Below are 11649 nucleotides of genomic sequence, written 5' to 3'. Positions count from 1 at the left end.
TGATTGTGATTATAATTAAAAAAAATACAGTGATTGCTCACTACATTTGGAGTCTGATGAGCATGGAGGAGGAGGATTATCACGTGTGTCATATTCTCATGAAGTTTTAACTTTTATTGTGAACTTGATTAGAAGAAAACTATTATAAAAGAATCAAGTCATTGTTTGCACTTTTGATTCTCAAAACATTTTCTTGTTCATAAATATGAAGTTGATCATTGTTTTCTGAATTCAAACATGCTCCTTCTCATTCCTTCCCCTTAATATGGTGTGAAAATGTTAGAATCGTAGATTTGGACTTTTCAAGACTTTTCTAACATTTTCAAGTCCAAATCTATGATTCTAACATTTTCACGCCATATTCAAAGGAAGGAAAGAGATGGAGGATGTTTGTATTCAAATAACAATGATCAATCTCATGTTTATGAACACAAAAGTGTTATGAGAATCAAAAACACAAAACAATGACTTGACTCTTCTATAATGGTTTTCTTCTAAATAGGTTTACAATAAATGAACTTCATGAGAATATGACTCATAATAATCATCCTCTTTCTCATTAGACTCCAAATACCTTCAAAAAATTGTTTAGACTTAAAGAACACATATGAGAGTTGCACATGAACCTCAGTGTTTAATGTTTAAAACATACTTCAAAAATGACATCTCTATGATAATTGCACATGATTGTCCTACCTAACACAAAAAAAATAATGAACTAACATACATTATAATTTAAAAAATATTATTTATTTTTCAAAATGCATTTTTTAAATAATAATTATCTATCTATGTTCATGTATTTTTGTCAGCTTGATTGTGATTATAATTAAAAAAAATACAGTGATTGCTCACTACATTTGGAGTCTGATGAGCATGGAGGAGGAGGATTATCACGTGTGTCATATTCTCATGAAGTTTTAACTTTTATTGTGAACTTGATTAGAAGAAAACTATTATAAAAGAATCAAGTCATTGTTTGCACTTTTGATTCTCAAAACATTTTCTTGTTCATAAATATGAAGTTGATCATTGTTTTCTGAATTCAAACATGCTCCTTCTCATTCCTTCCCCTTAATATGGTGTGAAAATGTTAGAATCGTAGATTTGGACTTTTCAAGACTTTTCTAACATTTTCAAGTCCAAATCTATGATTCTAACATTTTCACGCCATATTCAAGGGAAGGAAAGAGATGGAGGATGTTTGTATTCAAATAACAATGATCAATCTCATGTTTATGAACACAAAAGTGTTATGAGAATCAAAAACACAAAACAATGACTTGACTCTTCTATAATGGTTTTCTTCTAAATAGGTTTACAATAAATGAACTTCATGAGAATATGACTCATAATAATCATCCTCTTTCTCATTAGACTCCAAATACCTTCAAAAAATTGTTTAGACTTAAAGAACACATATGAGAGTTGCACATGAACCTCAGTGTTTAATGTTTAAAACATACTTCAAAAATGACATCTCTATGATAATTGCACATGATTGTCCTACCTAACACAAAAAAATAATGAACTAACATACATTATAATTTAAAAAATATTATTTATTTTTCAAAATGCATTTTTTAAATAATAATTATCTATCTATGTTCATGTATTTTTGTCAGCTTGATTGTGATTATAATTAAAAAAAATACAGTGATTGCTCACTACATTTGGAGTCTGATGAGCATGGAGGAGGAGGATTATCACGTGTGTCATATTCTCATGAAGTTTTAACTTTTATTGTGAACTTGATTAGAAGAAAACTATTATAAAAGAATCAAGTCATTGTTTGCACTTTTGATTCTCAAAACATTTTCTTGTTCATAAATATGAAGTTGATCATTGTTTTCTGAATTCAAACATGCTCCTTCTCATTCCTTCCCCTTAATATGGTGTGAAAATGTTAGAATCGTAGATTTGGACTTTTCAAGACTTTTCTAACATTTTCAAGTCCAAATCTATGATTCTAACATTTTCACGCCATATTCAAGGGAAGGAAAGAGATGGAGGATGTTTGTATTCAAATAACAATGATCAATCTCATGTTTATGAACACAAAAGTGTTATGAGAATCAAAAACACAAAACAATGACTTGACTCTTCTATAATGGTTTTCTTCTAAATAGGTTTACAATAAATGAACTTCATGAGAATATGACTCATAATAATCATCCTCTTTCTCATTAGACTCCAAATACCTTCAAAAAATTGTTTAGACTTAAAGAACACATATGAGAGTTGCACATGAACCTCAGTGTTTAATGTTTAAAACATACTTCAAAAATGACATCTCTATGATAATTGCACATGATTGTCCTACCTAACACAAAAAAAATAATGAACTAACATACATTATAATTTAAAAAATATTATTTATTTTTCAAAATGCATTTTTTAAATAATAATTATCTATCTATGTTCATGTATTTTTGTCAGCTTGATTGTGATTATAATTAAAAAAAATACAGTGATTGCTCACTACATTTGGAGTCTGATGAGCATGGAGGAGGAGGATTATCACGTGTGTCATATTCTCATGAAGTTTTAACTTTTATTGTGAACTTGATTAGAAGAAAACTATTATAAAAGAATCAAGTCATTGTTTGCACTTTTGATTCTCAAAACATTTTCTTGTTCATAAATATGAAGTTGATCATTGTTTTCTGAATTCAAACATGCTCCTTCTCATTCCTTCCCCTTAATATGGTGTGAAAATGTTAGAATCGTAGATTTGGACTTTTCAAGACTTTTCTAACATTTTCAAGTCCAAATCTATGATTCTAACATTTTCACGCCATATTCAAGGGAAGGAAAGAGATGGAGGATGTTTGTATTCAAATAACAATGATCAATCTCATGTTTATGAACACAAAAGTGTTATGAGAATCAAAAACACAAAACAATGACTTGACTCTTCTATAATGGTTTTCTTCTAAATAGGTTTACAATAAATGAACTTCATGAGAATATGACTCATAATAATCATCCTCTTTCTCATTAGACTCCAAATACCTTCAAAAAATTGTTTAGACTTAAAGAACACATATGAGAGTTGCACATGAACCTCAGTGTTTAATGTTTAAAACATACTTCAAAAATGACATCTCTATGATAATTGCACATGATTGTCCTACCTAACACAAAAAAAATAATGAACTAACATACATTATAATTTAAAAAATATTATTTATTTTTCAAAATGCATTTTTTAAATAATAATTATCTATCTATGTTCATGTATTTTTGTCAGCTTGATTGTGATTATAATTAAAAAAAATACAGTGATTGCTCACTACATTTGGAGTCTGATGAGCATGGAGGAGGAGGATTATCACGTGTGTCATATTCTCATGAAGTTTTAACTTTTATTGTGAACTTGATTAGAAGAAAACTATTATAAAAGAATCAAGTCATTGTTTGCACTTTTGATTCTCAAAACATTTTCTTGTTCATAAATATGAAGTTGATCATTGTTTTCTGAATTCAAACATGCTCCTTCTCATTCCTTCCCCTTAATATGGTGTGAAAATGTTAGAATCGTAGATTTGGACTTTTCAAGACTTTTCTAACATTTTCAAGTCCAAATCTATGATTCTAACATTTTCACGCCATATTCAAGGGAAGGAAAGAGATGGAGGATGTTTGTATTCAAATAACAATGATCAATCTCATGTTTATGAACACAAAAGTGTTATGAGAATCAAAAACACAAAACAATGACTTGACTCTTCTATAATGGTTTTCTTCTAAATAGGTTTACAATAAATGAACTTCATGAGAATATGACTCATAATAATCATCCTCTTTCTCATTAGACTCCAAATACCTTCAAAAAATTGTTTAGACTTAAAGAACACATATGAGAGTTGCACATGAACCTCAGTGTTTAATGTTTAAAACATACTTCAAAAATGACATCTCTATGATAATTGCACATGATTGTCCTACCTAACACAAAAAAAATAATGAACTAACATACATTATAATTTAAAAAATATTATTTATTTTCAAAATGCATTTTTTAAATAATAATTATCTATCTATGTTCATGTATTTTTGTCAGCTTGATTGTGATTATAATTAAAAAAAATACAGTGATTGCTCACTACATTTGGAGTCTGATGAGCATGGAGGAGGAGGATTATCACGTGTGTCATATTCTCATGAAGTTTTAACTTTTATTGTGAACTTGATTAGAAGAAAACTATTATAAAAGAATCAAGTCATTGTTTGCACTTTTGATTCTCAAAACATTTTCTTGTTCATAAATATGAAGTTGATCATTGTTTTCTGAATTCAAACATGCTCCTTCTCATTCCTTCCCCTTAATATGGTGTGAAAATGTTAGAATCGTAGATTTGGACTTTTCAAGACTTTTCTAACATTTTCAAGTCCAAATCTATGATTCTAACATTTTCACGCCATATTCAAGGGAAGGAAAGAGATGGAGGATGTTTGTATTCAAATAACAATGATCAATCTCATGTTTATGAACACAAAAGTGTTATGAGAATCAAAAACACAAAACAATGACTTGACTCTTCTATAATGGTTTTCTTCTAAATAGGTTTACAATAAATGAACTTCATGAGAATATGACTCATAATAATCATCCTCTTTCTCATTAGACTCCAAATACCTTCAAAAAATTGTTTAGACTTAAAGAACACATATGAGAGTTGCACATGAACCTCAGTGTTTAATGTTTAAAACATACTTCAAAAATGACATCTCTATGATAATTGCACATGATTGTCCTACCTAACACAAAAAAAATAATGAACTAACATACATTATAATTTAAAAAATATTATTTATTTTTCAAAATGCATTTTTTAAATAATAATTATCTATCTATGTTCATGTATTTTTGTCAGCTTGATTGTGATTATAATTAAAAAAAATACAGTGATTGCTCACTACATTTGGAGTCTGATGAGCATGGAGGAGGAGGATTATCACGTGTGTCATATTCTCATGAAGTTTTAACTTTTATTGTGAACTTGATTAGAAGAAAACTATTATAAAAGAATCAAGTCATTGTTTGCACTTTTGATTCTCAAAACATTTTCTTGTTCATAAATATGAAGTTGATCATTGTTTTCTGAATTCAAACATGCTCCTTCTCATTCCTTCCCCTTAATATGGTGTGAAAATGTTAGAATCGTAGATTTGGACTTTTCAAGACTTTTCTAACATTTTCAAGTCCAAATCTATGATTCTAACATTTTCACGCCATATTCAAGGGAAGGAAAGAGATGGAGGATGTTTGTATTCAAATAACAATGATCAATCTCATGTTTATGAACACAAAAGTGTTATGAGAATCAAAAACACAAAACAATGACTTGACTCTTCTATAATGGTTTTCTTCTAAATAGGTTTACAATAAATGAACTTCATGAGAATATGACTCATAATAATCATCCTCTTTCTCATTAGACTCCAAATACCTTCAAAAAATTGTTTAGACTTAAAGAACACATATGAGAGTTGCACATGAACCTCAGTGTTTAATGTTTAAAACATACTTCAAAAATGACATCTCTATGATAATTGCACATGATTGTCCTACCTAACACAAAAAAAATAATGAACTAACATACATTATAATTTAAAAAATATTATTTATTTTTCAAAATGCATTTTTTAAATAATAATTATCTATCTATGTTCATGTATTTTTGTCAGCTTGATTGTGATTATAATTAAAAAAAATACAGTGATTGCTCACTACATTTGGAGTCTGATGAGCATGGAGGAGGAGGATTATCACGTGTGTCATATTCTCATGAAGTTTTAACTTTTATTGTGAACTTGATTAGAAGAAAACTATTATAAAAGAATCAAGTCATTGTTTGCACTTTTGATTCTCAAAACATTTTCTTGTTCATAAATATGAAGTTGATCATTGTTTTCTGAATTCAAACATGCTCCTTCTCATTCCTTCCCCTTAATATGGTGTGAAAATGTTAGAATCGTAGATTTGGACTTTTCAAGACTTTTCTAACATTTTCAAGTCCAAATCTATGATTCTAACATTTTCACGCCATATTCAAGGGAAGGAAAGAGATGGAGGATGTTTGTATTCAAATAACAATGATCAATCTCATGTTTATGAACACAAAAGTGTTATGAGAATCAAAAACACAAAACAATGACTTGACTCTTCTATAATGGTTTTCTTCTAAATAGGTTTACAATAAATGAACTTCATGAGAATATGACTCATAATAATCATCCTCTTTCTCATTAGACTCCAAATACCTTCAAAAAATTGTTTAGACTTAAAGAACACATATGAGAGTTGCACATGAACCTCAGTGTTTAATGTTTAAAACATACTTCAAAAATGACATCTCTATGATAATTGCACATGATTGTCCTACCTAACACAAAAAAAATAATGAACTAACATACATTATAATTTAAAAAATATTATTTATTTTTCAAAATGCATTTTTTAAATAATAATTATCTATCTATGTTCATGTATTTTTGTCAGCTTGATTGTGATTATAATTAAAAAAAATACAGTGATTGCTCACTACATTTGGAGTCTGATGAGCATGGAGGAGGAGGATTATCACGTGTGTCATATTCTCATGAAGTTTTAACTTTTATTGTGAACTTGATTAGAAGAAAACTATTATAAAAGAATCAAGTCATTGTTTGCACTTTTGATTCTCAAAACATTTTCTTGTTCATAAATATGAAGTTGATCATTGTTTTCTGAATTCAAACATGCTCCTTCTCATTCCTTCCCCTTAATATGGTGTGAAAATGTTAGAATCGTAGATTTGGACTTTTCAAGACTTTTCTAACATTTTCAAGTCCAAATCTATGATTCTAACATTTTCACGCCATATTCAAGGGAAGGAAAGAGATGGAGGATGTTTGTATTCAAATAACAATGATCAATCTCATGTTTATGAACACAAAAGTGTTATGAGAATCAAAAACACAAAACAATGACTTGACTCTTCTATAATGGTTTTCTTCTAAATAGGTTTACAATAAATGAACTTCATGAGAATATGACTCATAATAATCATCCTCTTTCTCATTAGACTCCAAATACCTTCAAAAAATTGTTTAGACTTAAAGAACACATATGAGAGTTGCACATGAACCTCAGTGTTTAATGTTTAAAACATACTTCAAAAATGACATCTCTATGATAATTGCACATGATTGTCCTACCTAACACAAAAAAAATAATGAACTAACATACATTATAATTTAAAAAATATTATTTATTTTTCAAAATGCATTTTTTAAATAATAATTATCTATCTATGTTCATGTATTTTTGTCAGCTTGATTGTGATTATAATTAAAAAAAATACAGTGATTGCTCACTACATTTGGAGTCTGATGAGCATGGAGGAGGAGGATTATCACGTGTGTCATATTCTCATGAAGTTTTAACTTTTATTGTGAACTTGATTAGAAGAAAACTATTATAAAAGAATCAAGTCATTGTTTGCACTTTTGATTCTCAAAACATTTTCTTGTTCATAAATATGAAGTTGATCATTGTTTTCTGAATTCAAACATGCTCCTTCTCATTCCTTCCCCTTAATATGGTGTGAAAATGTTAGAATCGTAGATTTGGACTTTTCAAGACTTTTCTAACATTTTCAAGTCCAAATCTATGATTCTAACATTTTCACGCCATATTCAAGGGAAGGAAAGAGATGGAGGATGTTTGTATTCAAATAACAATGATCAATCTCATGTTTATGAACACAAAAGTGTTATGAGAATCAAAAACACAAAACAATGACTTGACTCTTCTATAATGGTTTTCTTCTAAATAGGTTTACAATAAATGAACTTCATGAGAATATGACACATAATAATCATCCTCTTTCTCATTAGACTCCAAATACCTTCAAAAAATTGTTTAGACTTAAAGAACACATATGAGAGTTGCACATGAACCTCAGTGTTTAATGTTTAAAACATACTTCAAAAATGACATCTCTATGATAATTGCACATGATTGTCCTACCTAACACAAAAAAAATAATGAACTAACATACATTATAATTTAAAAAATATTATTTATTTTTCAAAATGCATTTTTTAAATAATAATTATCTATCTATGTTCATGTATTTTTGTCAGCTTGATTGTGATTATAATTAAAAAAAATACAGTGATTGCTCACTACATTTGGAGTCTGATGAGCATGGAGGAGGAGGATTATCACGTGTGTCATATTCTCATGAAGTTTTAACTTTTATTGTGAACTTGATTAGAAGAAAACTATTATAAAAGAATCAAGTCATTGTTTGTACTTTTGATTCTCAAAACATTTTCTTGTTCATAAATATGAAGTTGATCATTGTTTTCTGAATTTAAACATGCTCCTTCTCATTCCTTCCCCTTAATATGGTGTGAAAATGTTAGAATCGTAGATTTGGACTTTCCAAGACTTTTCTAACATTTTCAAGTCCAAATCTATGATTCTAACATTTTCACGCCATATTCAAGGGAAGGAAAGAGATGGAGGATGTTTGTATTCAAATAACAATGATCAATCTCATGTTTATGAACACAAAAGTGTTATGAGAATCAAAAACACAAAACAATGACTTGACTCTTCTATAATGTTTTGATATTTCTACGATAATTGCACATGATTGTTCGACCTAACATAAAAATAATAATGAAATAACATACAATATAATTTTAAAATATTATTTATTTTCAAAATATATTTAAAAATAATAATTATCTATCCATCTTCATGTATTTTTTTCATCTTGATAGTAATTATAATTAAAAAAATACAGTTATTTATTTATTTTTAAAGGCATACATGTTTACATAATGTGTAATATTTTCTTTATAAATAAAGAGAATGTTTAAAATTCTTGATGATATTACATAACATGTTGACTTTTAATGTAACAAAACAAAATTATACATGTACCATCAATTTTCAATTTCAGTTGGATGAATGACTTACCTTCTTCTGCATTTAGATGCTTCCGTGTCGTGCAAATCTTGTGCTTATTCATCTACTTTGTTTGATAGTTTGAGTTCTTTGACATTTTTATGAGGGATAGGTTGGAAACATGAAATGATGGGATGAGGGTTGTTATGAACATGAGGGTAGAAAGGTTTGTAAATCTCTTCCAATTCATTAAGCACCGTTTTGGTTTATGAGAATTTATGAAAATCACAAAGTAGGTCATCTTGTTCAGCATAAAAACCTTGAGAAAGAATGGGATTTGGGTTGTCCATAGTGGTGGCTAGGGCAATGGTGCATCCCACAATAGCTTGCAAATCCCAGGCCATAACGTGTGAAAGTTCTTCAAACTGCAAATCGCATATAATAAAATTAAAAGAGATTAAGGAAGAAAAGAGATACAAAGAATAGAGAGAAAATAAGAGAGAGAAAAGGTAATGAGACCAAAAGATTAATTTGAGAGAGTTATAAATGCTCACGAAACAAAAAATGGAGAATCTTGTTAATGGAATGGTTTTGGTAATTATTATAAGAAACACAAAACAATAATTATATACATACTTACGAATTTGCAAGAGTCAACTGTGTAGAAGCCATTGAAAAACACTACTTACTGGTTGATTTGATTTCGTGGTTCTTGAAACAAAATTACGACTAATATTTTGAATAAGAAAATAAAAAACGAAAAAGATATTTGATGGGTTTATAAAGTCTTCAGTTTAGATTTAAATTTAAAATTTTGAAAATTTAAAAAATTTAAAAATTTGAAAATTCTGAAATATGAAAATTTTTAAATTTTTAAATTTAAAGATTTTTTGGGTTTAAAAAATTTAAAGATTTTTTGGGTTTAAAAAATTTAAAATTTTTGAAAATTTAAGAATTTTTAAAATTTAAAATTTTAATTTTTTTGAAGTGTTTTACTTTAGGGTTTGAAATTTTGAAAAATTGAAATTTTTTGAAATTTAAAAATTTCGCAAATTTAAAATTCATCGTTTTGGTTTATGAGAATTTATGAAAATCACAAAGTAGGTCATCTTGTTCAGCACAAAAACCTTGAGAAAGAATGAGATTCGGGTTGTCCATAGTGGTGGCTAGGGCAATGGTGCATCCCACAATAGCTTGCAAATCCCAGGCCATAACGCGTGAAAGTTCTTCAAACTGCAAATCGCATATAATAAAATTAAAAGAGATTAAGGAAGAAAAGAGATACAAAGAATAGAGAGAAAATAAGAGAGAGAAAAGGTAATGAGACCAAAAGATTAATTTGAGAGAGTTATAAATGTTCACGAAACAAAAAATGGAGAATCTTGTTAATGGAATGTTTTTGGGTTTAAAAAATTTAAAAAGTTTGAAAAAATTTGAAACCTGAAGGATTTTACACAGTGGCAGCAGTTTCTAAATGGAATCCTTGTAATTGAAAACTAACTATCATTATGAGTCATCCGTTCCACACTCTCTCCTTGTCTATGTCTGCGGTGAGTCAATCAAAATCGCCGACTTCGTTACTACCGTCATCCGTTCCACACTCGATGTTGAGTCGGAATCCATTACTGCCATGGCACTGAACCTGACAATTGCAGCGTTCTTTCCCTTTCAATGTTTTATGTATTAGCACAATAAGAATAATATTATTATCAATAAATAAAACATAAAAAATAAAAAATAAAAGTAAATTCATACAATGCAATTTCATCTTCTATTTTATAATTGAAAGATTATTGGTTGGGTTCCTGGGTTCGTGGTCGTGGAACGTAAGAAAAACTTCTCATATTTTGAATATGAATTTGAATATGAAGACGAAAAGATCGTTTGATGAGAGAAAATAATGGGAGAAAAAGATATGTTTAGTTTTGATTTTTAAAAATAATGTTATCTCTTCTGTTATATATTTCTGTTATACATTTAAAACTGTTAAAAAAATGAAATAATATATTTTTAAATTTTTAAAATATAAATCTAAGAATAAAATTGAAATAATATTATATGGCAGTTAGAAGGGGAATCCCCTTTATATATAGGTATAGATATATAGGTATAGATAAAAAACAGTTATCTATGTAAAAAAACAATTATGAGGGAATCCCCATTATATATAGGTATAGATTCAGGGAATTCTCCTCTTTAACTTTTTTTTTAATTTTTTTTTTCTATTTTATCCTTATGACAATATTTGATTTTATTTTATTATTATGTGTATTGCGTCATTTCATATTTTTTTAAATCTTTTAAATTTTAAATTTTTTAAAATTTTAAAAAATTATAATTTTAAATTTTTTAAAATTTTAAAAAATTATAATTTTAAATTTTTTAAAATTTCAAACCCTAAAGCCTTTTCGAATTCAAAAATTTTAAATTTCCAAATTTCAAAATTTTAAATTTTCATATTTTCAAAATTTAAAATTTTAAAAAAATTTAATCTTGAATTTTACAAATTTTCAAACCCTAGAAACACTTTAAATTTCAAATTTTTAAATTTTCAACTTCTTAAATTTTCAAAATATTTTACTCTTTAACTTCTTTCAAATATTTTTCTTATTTTATACTTATATCAATATTTAATTTTATTTTATTATTATGGACATTGCGTCATTTCCTATTTTTTAAAATATTAAAAAAATTTAAATTTTAAATTTTTAAATTATAAATTTTCAAAATTGTTTACA

This window comes from Phaseolus vulgaris, chromosome 8 (assembly GCF_000499845.2).
Source record: "Phaseolus vulgaris cultivar G19833 chromosome 8, P. vulgaris v2.0, whole genome shotgun sequence".
Lineage (NCBI taxonomy): Eukaryota > Viridiplantae > Streptophyta > Magnoliopsida > Fabales > Fabaceae > Phaseolus > Phaseolus vulgaris.
Note: the sequence above shows the minus strand (reverse complement) of the source record.